The sequence below is a fragment of the Erythrolamprus reginae genome, chromosome 3 (genome assembly GCF_031021105.1).
Source record: "Erythrolamprus reginae isolate rEryReg1 chromosome 3, rEryReg1.hap1, whole genome shotgun sequence".
Classification (NCBI taxonomy): Eukaryota; Metazoa; Chordata; class Lepidosauria; order Squamata; family Dipsadidae; genus Erythrolamprus; species Erythrolamprus reginae.
In genome coordinates, this window is record NC_091952.1 from 9,901,599 (window position 1) to 9,918,799 (window position 17,201).

A 17,201-nucleotide genomic window follows, 5' to 3' on the forward strand; every position below is an offset into this window, starting at 1 on the left:
TGTGTGTGTTTTTTTTATGGGAGGGAGGGATGGGGCTTCTGGGTTTTTAAAAAACGGGCTGGTGGAAGCGGAAGGGAATGGCGGTGGAACAAACCTTCCTTCCTTCCTTCCTTCTTTTCTTTTTTCCTTCCTTCCTTCCTTCGTCTCACTCTCCCTTCCCTTCCCTGTTCCATTTTATTTCCTTTTTTCCTTCTTCCCATTTTCCTTCTTGTCCTCCTCCTCCTCCTCCTCCTCGTTCTACTCCCTCCCTCCCCTTCCTTCCCTGCTCCATTTTATTTCCTTTTATCCTTCTTTCCATTTTTCTTCCTTTTCCTCCTCCTCCTCGTTCTACTCTCACCCTCGCTTTCCTTCCTTCCCTTCTCTGTTCCATTTTATTTCTTTTTCCTTCTTCCCATTTCCTTCCTTCTCCTCCTCCTCCTCCTTGCTCTACTCCCACCCTCTTTCCTTCCTTCTCTTTCTTTCTCCATTTTATTTCCTTCCTTCCTCCTTCCTTCGTCTCACTCTCTCTTCCCTTCCTTCCCTTCTTTGTTCCATTTTATTTCCTTTTTTCCTTCTTTCAATTTTCCTTCTTTCTCCTCCTCATTCTACTCCCTCCCTCTTTCCAAGTTTCCCCGTCTTTCTCCACTCTCTTTCCTTTCTTCCCTTCTCTGTTCCATTTTATTTCCTTTTTTCCTCCTTCCCATTTTCCTTCCTTCTCCTCCTCCTCCTCCTCCTTGCTCTACTCCCACCCTCTTTCCTTCCTTCTCTTTCTTTCTCCATTTTATTTCCTTCCTTCCTCCTTCCTTCCTTCGTCTCACTCTCTCTTCCCTTCCTTCCCTTCTTTGTTCCATTTTATTTCCTTTTTCCCTTCTTTCAATTTTCCTTCTTTCTCCTCCTCCTCATTCTACTCCCTCCCTCTTTCCAAGCTTCCCCGTCTTTCTCCATTCTCTTTCCTTTCTTCCCTTCTTCCCACTTGCCTTCCTTCCTGTAACGTACTTGAAGAACACACCCTAAGACATTACAATTCCTACTCCTTCCTCCCTTCGGTCCTGATTCACAAGTCTACTCAAGAAAAGCAAACTCGTCTGCCTCTGCCAGGCCCAAGAAATAATATATACACTGCTCCAAAAAAACTAAAGGGAACACTTAAACAACACAATATAACTCCAAGTAAATCAAACTTCCGTGAAATCGAACTGTCCACTTAGGAAGCAAGACTGATTGACAATCAATTTCAGATGCTCTTGTGCACATTCAACTTTGTACAGAACAAAGTATTCCGTGAGAATATTTCATTCATTCAGATCTAGGGTGTGTTCTTTGAGTGTCCCCTTTGTTTTTATTTATTTTTGAGCAGTGTATACATTCCCCAAGAGAATTAGGCCGACCCATCCCACAATCGCTTATTGGGTCTCAGGCTGGCTGGAGAAAATTCCCCCCCTCTCTTTGCTTCTCCTTGGTTTCTCCCGCGCTGAAAACATTTCGCTCCTCATCCAAGTAGCTTCTTTAGGTCTTCAAGAAAAGACAAAGCAAGTCCAGTTGGCTTTCGAAACAAGCACCTTTGGGGACAATCCTGACTTGAATGACTGAGAATCTCCATAGACAGCCAAGGTAGAACTACAACACTCCCCATCCGCAGGGCTAATATTCCCAGTGTACTCCTACACAGCCTAGGGTTTGTTTTTTTAAAAAATAAAATAAATAATAAAATGTCCTTAAAGCATCCGCGTCTCCTACCCGTATTTTTCTTGTAATAATCCATTCGGGCAAATATTCTGGACGCTCCAAATGCCTCGGATTCCCTTTGAGTCCAGTCCAGTTATGTAAAAAATGATTCCTGCCTGGTTGATCTTTCGTTCTGGTTAACTCGGATAGAGAACTGCCCTTTAAAGGCTTCGTGGCTTCAGCGTCGTTTTTGGCTAGGAAGAAATGTATCTTTTGCTTTATTTCCAGCACGTGATGCACGTAAACCACCAGCAGAATCTTGGATAATAATAATAATAATAATAATAATAATAATAATAATAATAATAATAATAATAATAATAATAATAATAATAATAATAATAATAATAATCACAATCATAATAGCAATCATAATAATGATGATGATAGTCATGATAATAATAATAAAAACAATGATGATAGTGGTGATCATGATGATGATGATAATAATAATAATAATAGTAATCAAATCATAATAATAGCAATCATAATAATTGTGATGATGATAGTCATAATAATAATAACAATAAAAATAATGATGATAGTAATGATGGTGGTGATCACGATGATGATAATAATAATAATAATAATAATAACTGATGTTGTTATTATTACTGTTACTATTACCGTTACTATTACTGTTACTATTACTATTACTATAACATAAAATTTTAAACAAAGACAATAAAAATAAAAAACCGGTATAGATTTGTTGAAATTGTCTCTCTTCTTCATCTTTCCTAACCGTTTTCCATTGTGTTTTTTTTTTTTAATCACACCGTTAGGAATCTACTCCGTGTTTGGGGAAACCCTCAGGACGGGAAAGCGTTTCCCTTAAAAATGAAAGAAAAAAAGAAAGGAAGGAAAGAAAGAAGGAAGGAAGGAAGAAGAGAAAGAGAGAGAAGGAAGGAAGGAAAGAAAGAAAGAAGGAAGGAAGGAAAGAAAAGGAGGGGGGTGGAAACGGTCCATCCATCCGTCTATCCATCTATCCGTCGGGGACCAAATTCCAAACAGCCGTTCTAGAGTTTCCCGGGCGCATAGAACTCCCCAAATTCTGCAGAAGAAGGGAAAGGCATCGCGGAGGTTGGGAGGGGAGGGAAGCGGGCGGGGTGGGGGTGGTGGAAAGAGGAGGGCAAGCATTTTCCTCGTGGTGGGGGTCGGGGGCGACCACGGCTCCCTCCGGGAGAGGGGGGGGGGGAAGAGAAGAATGATTGACACAGCCTCATAGACTTGGAAACCGTCGCCCGCCCTAACGAAACGCCTGGCAAGAAAAGCGCCGAGTTCAAGAGACCACCAAGGCTCCCCCAACAGCTTTCGGGGGAGGGAGAAGGAAAGGGGGAGGTCCGGACCGGGTGGGGCCCCCAAAGGAGCCCCCCCGCAGAAACCCAGAGGCTCACACAGCTTCGCTGTCCATGGTAGTTTTTTGAGCGCGCCCGGCCGTTTCCAGAAAGCGCGCGGATTTCCCAGCCTCCTTCATCTCTCCTAAAAAAGGAGGCTCTCGGTTGCTGTTTTTCCAAAGAGGTTCTTTCTGGTTCCCTTTTTCTGTTTTGTTTGTAAAGACGTTTCGCTTCTCATCCAAGGAAGCTTCTCCGGTTCTGACTGGATGGTGGGGGAAGAGAAGGCATCGTCTCCGGTTATTTTTTTTTCCTTTAAAAACCCCCCCAAAACTTCTTCCCCGGTTCTTTTGGGTAGCAGAACCTCCGCCCTTTTCTACTCCACCAAAGGGGGGTTGGTGGGGAAATATTTTGCCCTCTCTTCGAATTAACCGAGCAAAGTCGCTTGTGAGCCGCTCCAAGTCTTCGGGGAGAGGCGGCATACAAATCTAATAAATTATTATTATTGCTAAAGTCAGGCCGAACCGGGCGAAGCGGTCGCGGAGTTTTGTTTTTTTTTCTTCTTCTTGGTTTGTTCGGTTTTGAGCGTTTTCAAGAGCTTTGGATCGATTCTCCTCCACCTCCGAGGGCCGAAGCTTCTTCTGGGTTCGAACTCCCCAAATCCGACGGCGGCGCGCGCTCCTTCGAGGTGTCCTCTCCCTTTAAATCCTCCAGCGGCGCCTCTGGATCCCCGAGGGGCTTAAAAATCGTTGAAATCCCTGTTCACCTCGGAAGACCTTCCCGGGCCGCGCAAAGCCGCACGTCCCGCTTATAGAACCACGCGCCGCTTCGGCCTCTTTGTCTGCCCGGCCCGGCTGCCCAGCCTCGCCTTCACCTGCCTGGCCGCTTGAAACCTGGCTTGATCCGGATCGACGTTTGTGTGTGTAGGGGGGACGGACGCTCCCCCCCCCGTTCGTTCCCAAGCTGAGGACGCGAAGGTCACCGGACAGAGCTGGCGAGCCCCAAAGCAGTAGGCGATGGCTATAAAACAACGCTTCGACATCCCCCGAGTACCTTTACTTTTAGTAGTAGTAGTAAATATAGTGATAATATTAAAAGTACTACAATTATTAACAATTAAAAAACTAATACCAATACTAATAAAAATACCCAATACTACTATTACTACCACTACTACTACTACTGATGATGATGGTGGTGGTGGTGGTGATATACTACTAAGACTAATAAAAATACCAATATTACTATTACTACTACTACTACTAATAATAATAATAATAATAATCTACTAATAAAATACCAATACTACTACTACTACTGCTACTACTAATAATAATAATATACTGCTGCTGCTATTACTACAACTATTACTACTACTAATAATAATAATATACTACTAATACTACTACTGCTAATAATAATATACTGCTGCTGCTGCTACTACTACAACTACTAATAACAACAACAACAACAATAACAATTTCAATAACAATAATAATAAGTTTTCGGAGAGGGAAACAAGCTGTTCTAGATTCGGAAGGGTCGAACGGTCACTTCGCTGGGATCCGCAGGACCCGAGAGAGCAGCTCTTCAACCAGGACGAAAAGACGCCCCTCCCCCCCGTACACACACACACACACACACACGTCCGAGAGGTGGTGACTGGAGAAAGGACTCCGCGGAAGAATTCCACTTGCCGCGTCCCCTGTTTTAGACGCCTGGCTGGCTCGGGGTTGAGCGGGGCCTTTCGGGGCGCATGGGAAAGCCAGGCCGGGAGAGGTGGTGGGTGGGAGGCAAGAGGACAGGAGATGCCCCAGTCATGGAGGGGAGACTCTACACACCAGGCTCTCCAACCCTGGCAACTTTAGTTGAAGACTGGGGGGCTTCAACTCCCAGAATTCTCCAGCCAGCAAAGCCAAGGTTGGAGACCCCTGTTTGTGTGGTTCCTTCCCCGGCTGGAATTGGGCTCGAGCATCCTCCCCCCCCCCCCGGGGGAGGGATGAGGGACGAAAAGGGGGAGAAGGGAAAGGGAGGGGGTGCTGACCCACCTGAGAAATTTTGGGCGAGGGTTCCGTTTTATGGTCGGTTTCGAACCGGCGTCTGAGCGCTCCTTCCGCTGGCGTTGAGGAGATGAGCCTAGCTCCAACCGGTTCGACCCCTCGGGTCCAGGCGCCGGCGGGTGATTTAGAGGGCGCCTTTTGACAATTGAAGGGGGCGGTTTCGGTGAAGATTTTCCTCTCCTTTTTTCGGTTTCTCTCCTTTTTTTTCCCTCCCTCCGATTCGTTCTTTGTTTCTCTTTTCCCCCCTGTCTTTCACTCTTTGTTTCTTTCATTCTTTCTCCCCGTCTCCACTCGGGTTTCCCCTTTCCCCCTTTCTCTCTTCCCTTCCTTTCTTTTTCCTTTTCCTTCCTTCTTTCTTTCCTTCCTCCATTTTTTCCTCCCTTCCTTCCCTTTTCTCCTTCATTTCTTTTTCTCCTTCCTCCCTTTTTCCTTTTTCCTCCTTCCTCCTATGTCCCTTTTCTTCCTTCTTTCCTTCCTTCCACTCATTTTCTCCTTCCTTCCTTCCCCTTTCTCCTTTTCCCCTCCTTCCTCCCTTTTTCCTTTCCCCCCTTCCTCTCTTTTTCATTTTCCTTCCTTTGTTCCTTCGTTCCTTCCTTCCTCACTCCCTCCCCTTTTCCTTTTTCTTCCGTCCTTCCTTCTTTCCTTCCTCCCTTTTCCTCCCTCCCTCCCTTCCTCCTTTTCCCCCTTTCCTTCCGTCCTTCCTTCCTTCCCTCCCTCCTTCCTTCTTTCCTCCCTCCCTCTACATCCTCCATCAGGCCACCGAGCGTTCCTCAAACAAAGAGACCGTGGCTGCGCGAACCCAACTCTCTTTCCCACCCAGAAGGGGAAGAAAGGCGTTTGAGCTTCCCGAGACCCCTCCCAACAATCCAGTGCGTCGATTCCGCCAGTAGGAAAATCCTAATTTTTTTTTTTAAGAATCTGGCAAGAAACAAACAAACGAACGAGCAAATGCCGCGCAGAACCGAGCGCCGAGCGCATCCCCTTCCTTTACCCCGCCAAAGGCTGGTAATTTTTCCAGCCTGTTTGAGAGAAAATAAAATAATATATAAATACTGTATATATTTTTAACAGACCCAAAACAAAAGAGAAATTCTTGCTGTCGATCCCCTCTGAATCTGACTTTCTCTGGTTTAAGGAGGTCGGGTCCGGTGGGGTCTCCATCGCCTCTCCAAACGCAATTAATCCCGATTAAAATTCGCCGCGTCTTTCCCCCCCCCCAAGGCCAAATCCTCCTCCCTTAGATTGGTAACCGCCAAATTACGCGAGCAGGTGCGCGCGTATCTAAACCGCATTTATGCAGCACCCCCCTCCCAACGGCGTGCACACATAAGCAAGAGCACGCGTTCCCTCCACGGCGCACTCTGTTCAACAACGCAAGATTTCTACACGCACGCACGGAGGAGCCGGGCATCCATTTTTTTTCGCGCGCCCCCCTTTTCCACCCCCGTTTCACCCCCCCACCAACTCCGCCGCCTTCCCAGCTCAGCTTTCGCCCCCACCACCAGCCTAGGCGCATCTCGACTTCCTTACTCTAAAGGTCGAATCCTGGGGTAGCCAATAAAGCCCCCCAATAGAGCGAAGGTCGATTCCTTCTTTCTTTTGGGGTGGGAAAAAAATCTAACCCCCCTTCTCCTCTTAAAGATTTACGGGAGGGGGGTCCCCCCGACTCGCTGGGGGCTCCCCCCAATTTCTTTCTCTCGCCACCTCCCTGTAATTGGAAACCTCTCCAAAAAAACCTCTCCAAAAGTGGCCTTGAAGGAAAAATCCATTTCGGTCCCGTTTCCCCGCGCACGCATCCCGCAACTCACTTTCTCTGGCCTGACCCCCCTCCCGCCCCTGCCCCCGCACACGTACCCCTTTGAGGGGGGGATTCTCAGAGGTCCCCGTCCTTCTCTCTCAGCGGCCGGACGAACAAGGCAGGTGCCCAAGAGCGCGCCATCTCGGCCCTAACGCAAAAACGCAACCGAAGCGGCCTTTTCTTTTGGAAACGCCGTGCCCCCCCCCCCCCCAAATTCAGGGCGCATTCATTCGCCTCGCTCCTAGCGCGGTCCTTTGACCAGTAAATCCATCCAAGGGGGACGAGGGAGGGGAGGAGGAGGAGGGAGGCAGGAGGGAGGCAGGAGGGAGGGGACGGACCCTGCCCAGCCTTTCCTCCATCCTCCCCCCTCCTCTCCATTCCCCCCCCCGCACAATAGCAGGCAGCTCACAGGGTTGGAGTCACCCCTTGCCCAAAATTGGTGGAGCCAAGGAAATGCCCCCCCCCCCACGTCTCTCATTCATTTTTCCATTTTATTTCCTATTTCACCCTTATTCCCTTTTTCTTCCTCCTCCTCCTCCTCCTCCTTCTCCTCGGTCTCCTCCCTCCCTCTCTTTCCTTCCTTCCTTTTCTTTCTCCATTTTCTTTTCTTTTTCCTTCTTTCCACTTGCCTTCCTTCCTGTCCTTTTTCCTTCCTTCCTTCCTCCCTCCCTCCCTTCTTTCTTTCTTTCTTTCTTTCTTCTTTCCTTCCTTCCTTCTTTCTTTCCTTCTTTCCTTCCTTCCTTCTTTCTTTCTTCTTTCCTTCCTTCTTTCCTTTTTCTTTCCTTCCTTCCTTCCTTTTTTTTGAAACACTGTTTTTCCTCCCTCACTTTTTAAATTTTTCTTTTGAAGCCCGCCACTGGATTAGGGGACTGGAAGATGAAACATAATGTAGAATGGTTATAGGAACTGGGCATGGCTAATCTAGTGAAGAGAAGGGCCAAGTGAGACATAAGAACATAAGAACCTAAGAAGAGCCATGCTGAATCAGGCCAAAGCCCCTCGAGTCCAGCATTCTGTGTCACACAGTGGCCCACCAATTGTCCATGGGGACCTTGAGCAGAAAGAGAAGGCCAAACCCTCCCTTTCCCTTGATCCCCAACAAATGTAACCCAAGGGAATCTTGACCTCTTCAACCAACCTAGAGGCAGCACTTGGACATGAAAGCAGTGTTCCAATATTTGATGGGCTCTCACGAAGAGGAAGGGGTCAAGCTATTTTCCAAAACACCTGAAGGCCAGACAAGGAATAATGGATAGAAACCCACATTGCACCAACTCTCTGCAAGCTCACTGGCTCCCAGTTGGTTTCCAGGTGCAATTCAAGGTGTTGGCCATTACCTTTAAATCCCTACATGGCTTAGGGCCAGACTATCCTTGAGATTGCCTTCTACCACATAGCTCCCAGCGACTGACAAGTGCTCACAGGGTTGGCCTTCTCCAGGTCCCATCAGCTAAACCCAGGGTAGGCAAAGTTGGCTCTTTTATGACATGTGGACTTCAACTCCCAGAATTCCTCAGCAAGCATGATTGGCTCAGGAATTCTGGGAGTTGAAACATAGAAACATATGATCCATCTAGTCTGCCCTTATACTATTTTCTGTGTTTTATCTTAGGATGGATATATGTTTATCCCAGGTATGTTTAAATTCAGTTACTGTGGATTTATCCACCACGTCTGCTGGAAGTTTGTTCCAAGGATCTACTACTCTTTCAGTAAAATAATATTTTCTCATGTTGCTTTTGATCTTTCCCCCAACTAACTTCAGATTTATTTATTTATTTATTTATTTATTTATTTATTTATTTATTTATTTGTTTATTTATTTATTTATTTATTTATTTATTTATTTATTTATTTATTTATTTATTTATTTATTTATTTATTTATTTATTTATTTATTTATTTATTCGATTTTTATGCCGCCCTTCTCCTTAGACTCAGGGTGGCTTACAACATGTTAGCAATAGCACTTTCTAACAGAGCTAGGCTATTGCCCCTACAATCCGGGTCCTCAAATCATAGAAGTCCACAAATCATAGAAGAGGCAACTTTGCCTAGCCCTGAGCTAAACAGTGCTGGCTAGCAGGGCCATGGGGGAGAGCCTTCTCTGTGGCAGCTCTGGCTCTCTGGAACCAGCTACTTCCAGAGATCCAGACTGCCCCCACCCTACTGGCCTTCCGGAAAGCTGTAAATACCTGGCTTTTCCGGCAGGCCTAAGGCCATTGACTGGATAGTTCACCATCCAGATCTGGCCAATTTAATTGACTTATATGCCACCCAATTTTTAAAAAAACTGTTTTTTAAATTGTTTTTTTAGATGTCATTCTCCATTCTTCCTCATCCTGTATAGAGCATCCTGCTGGTGAGACCCTATTTGGAAGACTGTGTTCAGTTCTGGAGAACTCACTTACAAAAAGATATGGATAAAATTGAACGGGTCCAAAGACGGGCTACAAAAATGGTGGAAAGTCTTAAGCATAAAACTTATTAGGAAAGACTTCATGATTCATGAACTAAATCTTTATAGTCTGGAGCAGTGTTTCCCTACCTTGGCCACTTGAAGATATTTGGACTTCAACTCCCAGAATTCCCCAGCCAGACTATCAACACCTTGATAGTCTGGCCCTAAGCCATTTGCTGGCTGGGGAATTCTGGGAGTTGAAGTCCAAATATCTTCAAGTGGCCAAGGTTAGGAAACACTGGTCTGGAGGACAGAAGGGAAAGTGGGGACATGATTGAAACATTTAAATATGTTAAAGGGTTAAATAAGGTTCAGGAGGGAAGTGTTTTTAATAGGAAAGTGAACACAAGAACGAGGGGGCACAATCCGAGGTTAATACAATCCACAATCTGAGGGGCGGCATACAAATCCAATAAATAATAATAATAATAATAATAATAATAATAATAATAATAATAATAATAATAATAATAATAATAATAATAATAATATTAATTGGGGGAAAGATCAGAACCAACGTGAGAAAATATTATTTTACTGAAAGAGTAGTAGATGCTTGGAACAAACTTCCAGCAGACGTGGTTAGTAAATCCACAGTAACTGAATTTAAACATGCCTGGGATATAGAATCATAGAAGATTGATGGTAGAAAAAGACCTCCTGGTCCATTGAGTCTGCCCATACTAGTTCCTGTATTTTATCTTAGGATGGGTATATGTTTATTCCAGGCAAATGTCTTTTGAAGACGTTTCTCTTCTCATCCTAGAAGCTTTTTCAGCTCTGACTGCATGGTGGGGAATGGAAGGATTTATACCCCTTGCAGACCAGCTGGTCATTTGCCTCCTTGTAGAGAGTCATTGAGGCCACTTCAATTGAACAAATGAATGAAGATTAATAAGCAAAAAACTATTTACATGCATACCTCCTTTCCCTACCTGCTATGCCTATTGATGTCTCCATACATGAAATCTATACATGAAATTGACTTTGAAAAAACTAAATTACTTTCCAAAACAGAACACGTATATAAAAGAATAATCATGGAGGCCATAGAGATAGAAAAAACACCCCCTCAGCATGAACAAATGAGATGACACGTCCCGCCTACCAGAGATTTGGAAACCAGCCTTAAACAAAAAAACATATCATAATCATCACCATGTCAATCCTTCAACTAAATGTGATTCCACCAACCAATCAAATCATTAAAACATAGCCACCCAATCTATTTGCTACATTCAAACCAAATCTCCACTCCCACCACTACTTATAAGGAACAAATGGCAGTTGCATACAAACTATATTTACAGCAGCACGAAGCTTACAACTTCAGCCTGATGATGGTGAATGTCATTTCACCGAAACGTCGCATAGACACTCAAAATATTACACGGGGCAAAAACCGAATTCAGAACAATCTACATATATATACCCGTGAAAATCTACGAAAACAAATATCTATAAATGCATATACTTATACCTATGTATCTTACTTACCATACCTATTTCATTCTTTTGATTGGAATACATTGTGCATGTTGTGGTTGGCTCTGGCCCAGCTCCCGCCCCAGGGAATGGGGAGGTGGATACAGGGGGAAAATTCAACATGTCACAGGCCTGTGTTATTGCCGACAGAATCAGTTCAGAGTTTAGTTTCCTCAGACGAAGAAGAAGGTGGGAGTGACTCAGCAGAGGGGGACTTGGCACACAGCCCAGGCAGTCAATCTCCCTTATCTTCCATTGATTCAGATGAAGACGTCTTGGACCCACGCAAGCGCAGAATTATGCGTAGAAGAGACCAAGTAAGAACATATTACAGGAAATAAGTGAGGCCACCTGTGTTTGGGTGGGGCTCCAGTAATTAGGGCTGCTGCTATAAATAGCAGCATGTGGGTTTGGCCGTTGTGGAAGAATATCTGATCGGAGTTCGTCAGGAATCTTGTGTTGCTGGACTTTGTTGCTTTTTCACGCCTTTGAAACCAAAGCAGAACAACGTGTGTGTGTGTGTGTGTGTGCGTGTGTGTATGTGTATGTCTCACTTCCTTGGAAGAAGAAGGGGTGTGAAGTTTCTTCGCAGCTGCTAGCTAAGTACTTAATGACTGCTTAAGGGAAATTGTACAGATTACCCGGTTGTTTTGGGAAGAGTGCTCTTTGCAATGCAAAAAGAGTGCTTAGTTTATTTTGAATTTTGTGATAAAGAACATTGTTTTGAATTTTCAAACATGTGTATGTGTCTGAAATTTGTACCCTTGAATTTTTGGGAGGCTCCTACCAGAGAGCCCGGCAGAACAGTGCATAGATTCATAAATAAGAAATACAATGAAATGGACTATGATCGGCAAAACACTATTGTGATGTATATTTATTTTCAACTTGCAAAAATTAATAAATGCACTTTTTAAAAAAAAGAATAAAGTTTAATAATCAAACAATGTCAACTTTCTGTCACCCTCTTCCAGGACAAAGTTTTGATTGGCACCTACATTTCCAAATTAGCTTCAGTGTCTTCTTTTGATCCCAGCTTCTTCCGGAAGAACTGGGAAGGATCTCCCTTAAATATGATTTTAATCTCCCTGGCCTCCATATTTTTATTTACTGTACTGTTTATTAATTTAGTGAGTTCATTTACATGCAATGCATTCCCAGGGAAGCCAGCCTGCGGCAGGGACAGAGAATGTCAATAAATAACAATCTAAACCCCAGTTAAATAAAAGGCAAGACCAGAGTTACAACAGGATACCACAGCCGAAAACATCCAAACTCCACTATGTTTTTAAACAGGAAGGAATAAAAAGAGAACCTAGAATAACATGGATTGAACGTTTAAGAAAACCTGGCATCAGATTAAAACTGAGCTTCATTTCGGTGTGGGGCAGAGATAAGACTATACAAATATGATTTTAGAGATTTTCTTCTTCTTCTTAAACCAGGACAGAAAAGAAAACAGACTAGATTATTGGGGTGAAGAGCAAAGGAAAGAAGACAGAATATTCCATCATTATCGTTGCTTATCTCAAACCCTGTTTAATCCTTTTTTTAAAAAAGGTCGACCTGAATTATATAAATTGTGCCTGTGGGGAAAAGTATTTACTATTTTTGCATCCCACTTTAATTATTATTATTATTATTATTATATTTTTTTTATAAATAACTCAGGATGGCAAACATATCCAACAATTGCCTCCTCCTATTTTTCCCCACAACGACCTTGTGAGGTGGGTTGGGCTGAAAAAGAGTAGGTTTTCGCAACTAAGGGGTGACTAGATTATTGGGGTGAAGGACCAAGGAAGGAAGACAGAGAATATTCCATCATTATCGTTGCTTATTTCAAACCCTGTTTAGTCCTACAAATTTTTTCAAGGTCCAACTGAATCATGTAAATTGAGCCTGTGGGGTAAAGTATTTACTATTTTTGCATCCCACTTATTATTATTATTATTATTATTATTATTATTATTATTATTATTATTATTAACAACTCTTTCTAATTTGGAGGTCACACTTGGAGATTGTAGCAACCGTAATTTTGTAGTTTTAATTGACTTCCTTCAGTCTGTCTCTTTTTCTCCCTCAAAGGTGTTACTAACTGCACATTACACTCCTAAATAACAACAATAACAACAACAATAATAATAATAATAACAACAGCAACAATAACGATAATAACGATAATAACGATAATAACGATAATAACGATAATAACGATAATAACAATAATAACAATAATAACAATAATAACAATAATAATAATAATAAATAAATAACTCAGGATGGCAAACATATCCAACAGTTGCCTCCTCCTATTTCCCCCCACAACAACGAAATAGAACAGAACAGAACAGAATAGAATACAATAGAATTCTTGATTGGCCAAGTGTGATTGGACACACAAGGAATTTGTCTTTGTTGCATATGCTCAGTGTACATAAAAGAAAATATACATTTGTCAAGAATCATGAGGTACAACACTTGTGAGGTGGGTTGGGCTGAAAAGAGTAGGCTTTCATGACTAAGGCAGGACTAGAACTCACCATCTTCTGGTGATTGGCCCAAAGTCACCTAGCTGGCTTTTATGCCTAAGGCGGGACTAGAATTCACCGTCTTCTGGTGATTGGCCCAAAGTCACCTAGCTGGCTTTTATGCCTAAGGCGGGACTAGAATTCACCGTCTTCTGGTGATTGGCCCAAAGTCACCTAGCTGGCTTTTATACCTAAGGCGGGACTAGAATTCACCGTCTTTTGGTGATTGGCTCAAAGTCACCCAACTGACTTTAATGCCTAAGGCGGGACTAGAATTCACCGTCTTCTGGTGATTGGCCCAAAGTCACCCAGCTCTTTTATGCCTAAGGCGGGACTAGAATTCACCATCTTCTGGTGATTGGCCCAAAGTCACCCAGCTGGCTTTTATGCCTAAGGCGGGACTAGAATTCACCGTCTTCTGGTGATTGGCCCAAAGTCACCTAGCTGGCTTTTATACCTAAGGCGGGACTAGAATTCACCATCTTTTGGTGATTGGCTCAAAGTCACCCAACTGGCTTTAATGCCTAAGGCGGGACTAGAATTCACCGTCTTCTGGTGATTGGCCCAAAGTCACCCAGCTCTTTTATGCCTAAGGCGGGACTAGAATTCACCGTCTTCTGGTGATTGGCCCAAAGTCACCCAGCTGGCTTTTATGCCTAAGGCGGGACTAGAATTCACCGTCTTCTGGTGATTGGCCCAAAGTCACCCAGCTCTTTTATGCCTAAGGCGGGACTAGAATTCACCGTCTTCTGGTGATTGGCCCAAAGTCACCCAGCTCTTTTATGCCTAAGGCGGGACTAGAATTCACCGTCTTCTGGTGATTGGCCCAAAGTCACCCAGCTCTTTTATGCCTAAGGCGGGACTAGAATTCACCGTCTTCTGGTGATTGGCCCAAAGTCACCCAACTGGCTTTTATGCCTAAGGTGGGACTAGAATTCACCGTCTTCTGGTGATTGGCCCAAAGTCACCCAGCTCTTTTATGCCTAAGGCGGGAAGTAAAAAACCACCGAAAACCGGTGAAATCTTGCACACTTGAGCATCCTCATATGAGAATTGGCTTCCTGCGCATGTGCAGAAGCCAAATCTTGTGAGGGAGAGGACACACATGTGTCGACACGGAGCTGCATGTGCAATTGCATTTCTTCTACCAGAACACCATCCCCTACCCATCCCCCCAGGAACCCAATACTGAATACTACTCTAAGGAGTTGATAGCAAACACTTGTTGATAGCAACATTTTCAGAAGAGAAGGATTTAGGGGTAGTGATTTCTGACAGTCTCAAAATGGGTGAGCAGTGTGGTCAGGCGGTAGGGAAAGCGAGTAGAATGCTTGGCTGCATAGCTAGAGGTATAACAAGCAGGAAGAGGGAGATTGTGATCCCGCTATGTAGAGCGCTGGTGAGACCACATTTGGAGTACTGTGTCCAGTTCTGGAGACCTCACCTACAAAAAGATATTGACAAAATTGAACGGGTCCAAAGACCGGCTACAAGAATGGTGGAAGGTCTTAAGCATAAAACTTATCAGGAAAGACTTAATGAGCTCAATCTGTATAGTCTGGAGGACAGAAGGAAAAAGGGGGGACATGGTCGAAACATTGAAACATTGAAATATGTTAAAGGGTTCGATAAGGCCCCACAGAGTTGGCCTTCTCCGGGTCCCGTCGACCAAACAATGTCGTTTGGTGGGCCCCAGGGGAAGAGCCTTCTCTGTGGCGGCCCCGGCCCTCTGGAATCAACTCCCCCCAGAGATTAGAACGGCCCCCACCCTCCTTGTCTTTCGCAAACTACTCAAGACCCACCTTTGTTGCCAGGCATGGGGGAGTTAGGATATTCCTTCCCCTAGGCCATTACAAGTTATGCATGGTATGTTTGTGTGTATGTTTGGTTTTTTATATTAAGGGTTTTTAGTTGTTTTACTAAATTGGATTGTTACCTGTTGTTTTTTATCATTGTTGTTAGCCGGCCCGAGTCTGCGAAGAGGGGCGGCATACAAATCCAATAAATAAATAAATAAATAAAATAAATAAATAAATGAAGCTTCAGGAGGGAAGTGTTTTTAATAGGAAAGTGAACCCAAGAACAAAGGTGCACAATCTGAGGTTAGTTGGGTGAAAGATCAGAAGCAACGTGAGAAAATATTATTTTACCGAAAGAGTAGTAGATGCTTGGAACAAACTTCCAGCAGACCACAGTAACTGAAATCCACAGTAACTGAATTGAAACATGCCTGGGATAAACATAGATCCATCTTAAAATAAAATACAGGAAATGGTATAAGGGCAGACTAGATGGACCAGGAGGTCTTTTTCTGTCATCGATCTTCTATGTTTCTATGTTGATTGTTCAGCCTTGATAAGGGCCAGAACTGGCACATCAACCAAAGTGAAGCAAAGTACACACTACACGCAAACACACACACACTGCTCACTGACCAACTCACTGTCTTTATTTGCCTATCTATGAAGCCACGAGTCCAATAGGACTTCCAAATTGCAGACCTGCTGCTTCAGGTGAAGAGTCACTTCATCAGGTGCAACACTGAAGCGGATAGAATAGCAGACGATCCTGTGTGGAAACTGCATTTTGCTGGAATTTCATTTCAGCCGGTTCCTTCTAATCCTCAGCCTTCGTGCCCCAGGCCCCAGGTTAAGACTTCTGCTGTGTAAGTAGCTTGGCTCAGCTGGAAAGATATATTTAGATATATTTAGTACTCGGAACATCAACATGCACTGAACCAATGGATAATCTCTTCCAGTGACTCCATGTATATGTTAAAGGAAGGAGGGTGAGAAAGGGAAAAAGCAAGAGAGAGAAAGAGAGAGGGGGAAAGAGGAGATAGGGAGAAAGAAGAGAGAGAGAGAGAGAGAAAGAGAGAGAGAGAGAAAGAGAGAAAGAAAGAAGATAGGGAGAAAAAAGGGGAGAAAAGAGAGAGGGAAAGGGAAACAGAAAAAGAAAGAAAGATGAGATAGGGAGAAAGAGAGAGAGAGAAAGAGAGAGAGAGAGAAAGGAGATAGGGAGAAATGGGGAGAAAGAGAGAGAGAGAGAAAGGGAAAGAGAAAAAAAAGAAAGAAAGGGAAATATGAAGAAAGAAGGATAGAAAGAAAGAGAGAAAGAAAAAAGGAGATATATAGAAAGAGGGTGAGAGAGAGAGAAAGAGAAGAAAGAAAGAGGAGATAGAAAGGGGCAGAAAGAGAGAGAGAGAGAAAGAGAAAGAAAGAAAGAAAGAAGAAAGAAAAGAAGAAAGGAAGAAAGGAAGAGAGAAAGAAAGAAAGAAAATAGGGAGAAAGAGGGGGAGAATGAGAGACAAAGAGCCAATGAATATTTGTTTTTTCTCTCTCCACTGACTACAACCAATGGGAACCTATAACTCCCAGTCCCCATAGGAAGCTAGGAAGGAAGGAAGGAAGGAAGGAAGGAAGGAAAGAAGGAAGGAAAGAAGGAAGGAAGGAAGGAAGGAGGAAAGGAAGTAAGGAAGTAAGGAAGGAAGGGAGTCTGGACAACAATTGACCAATGTAACTAGATTAAGTGAATCACTGCAATTGATTAGTTAATAACCCGTTTGTTAATTGATTCTGGTTTCTCCATCAACTGCTTGTCAGAAGGTCACAAAAGCAGATCAGATGAGTTTGGGACACAGCACTGGTCATAAAAATGAACCAGTTGCCAAGCATCTAAATTTTGACCATCTGATCACAGCGATGCTGCAAAACTCGTGACTGTGAAAAACGATCAGAAATCGGCATTGCCTTTGTAACTTGGCCACTTTGTTTAGTGTTTAGTTGCACATCAAGACCTCCCTAGTGTTCTGTCCCACATCCTGCT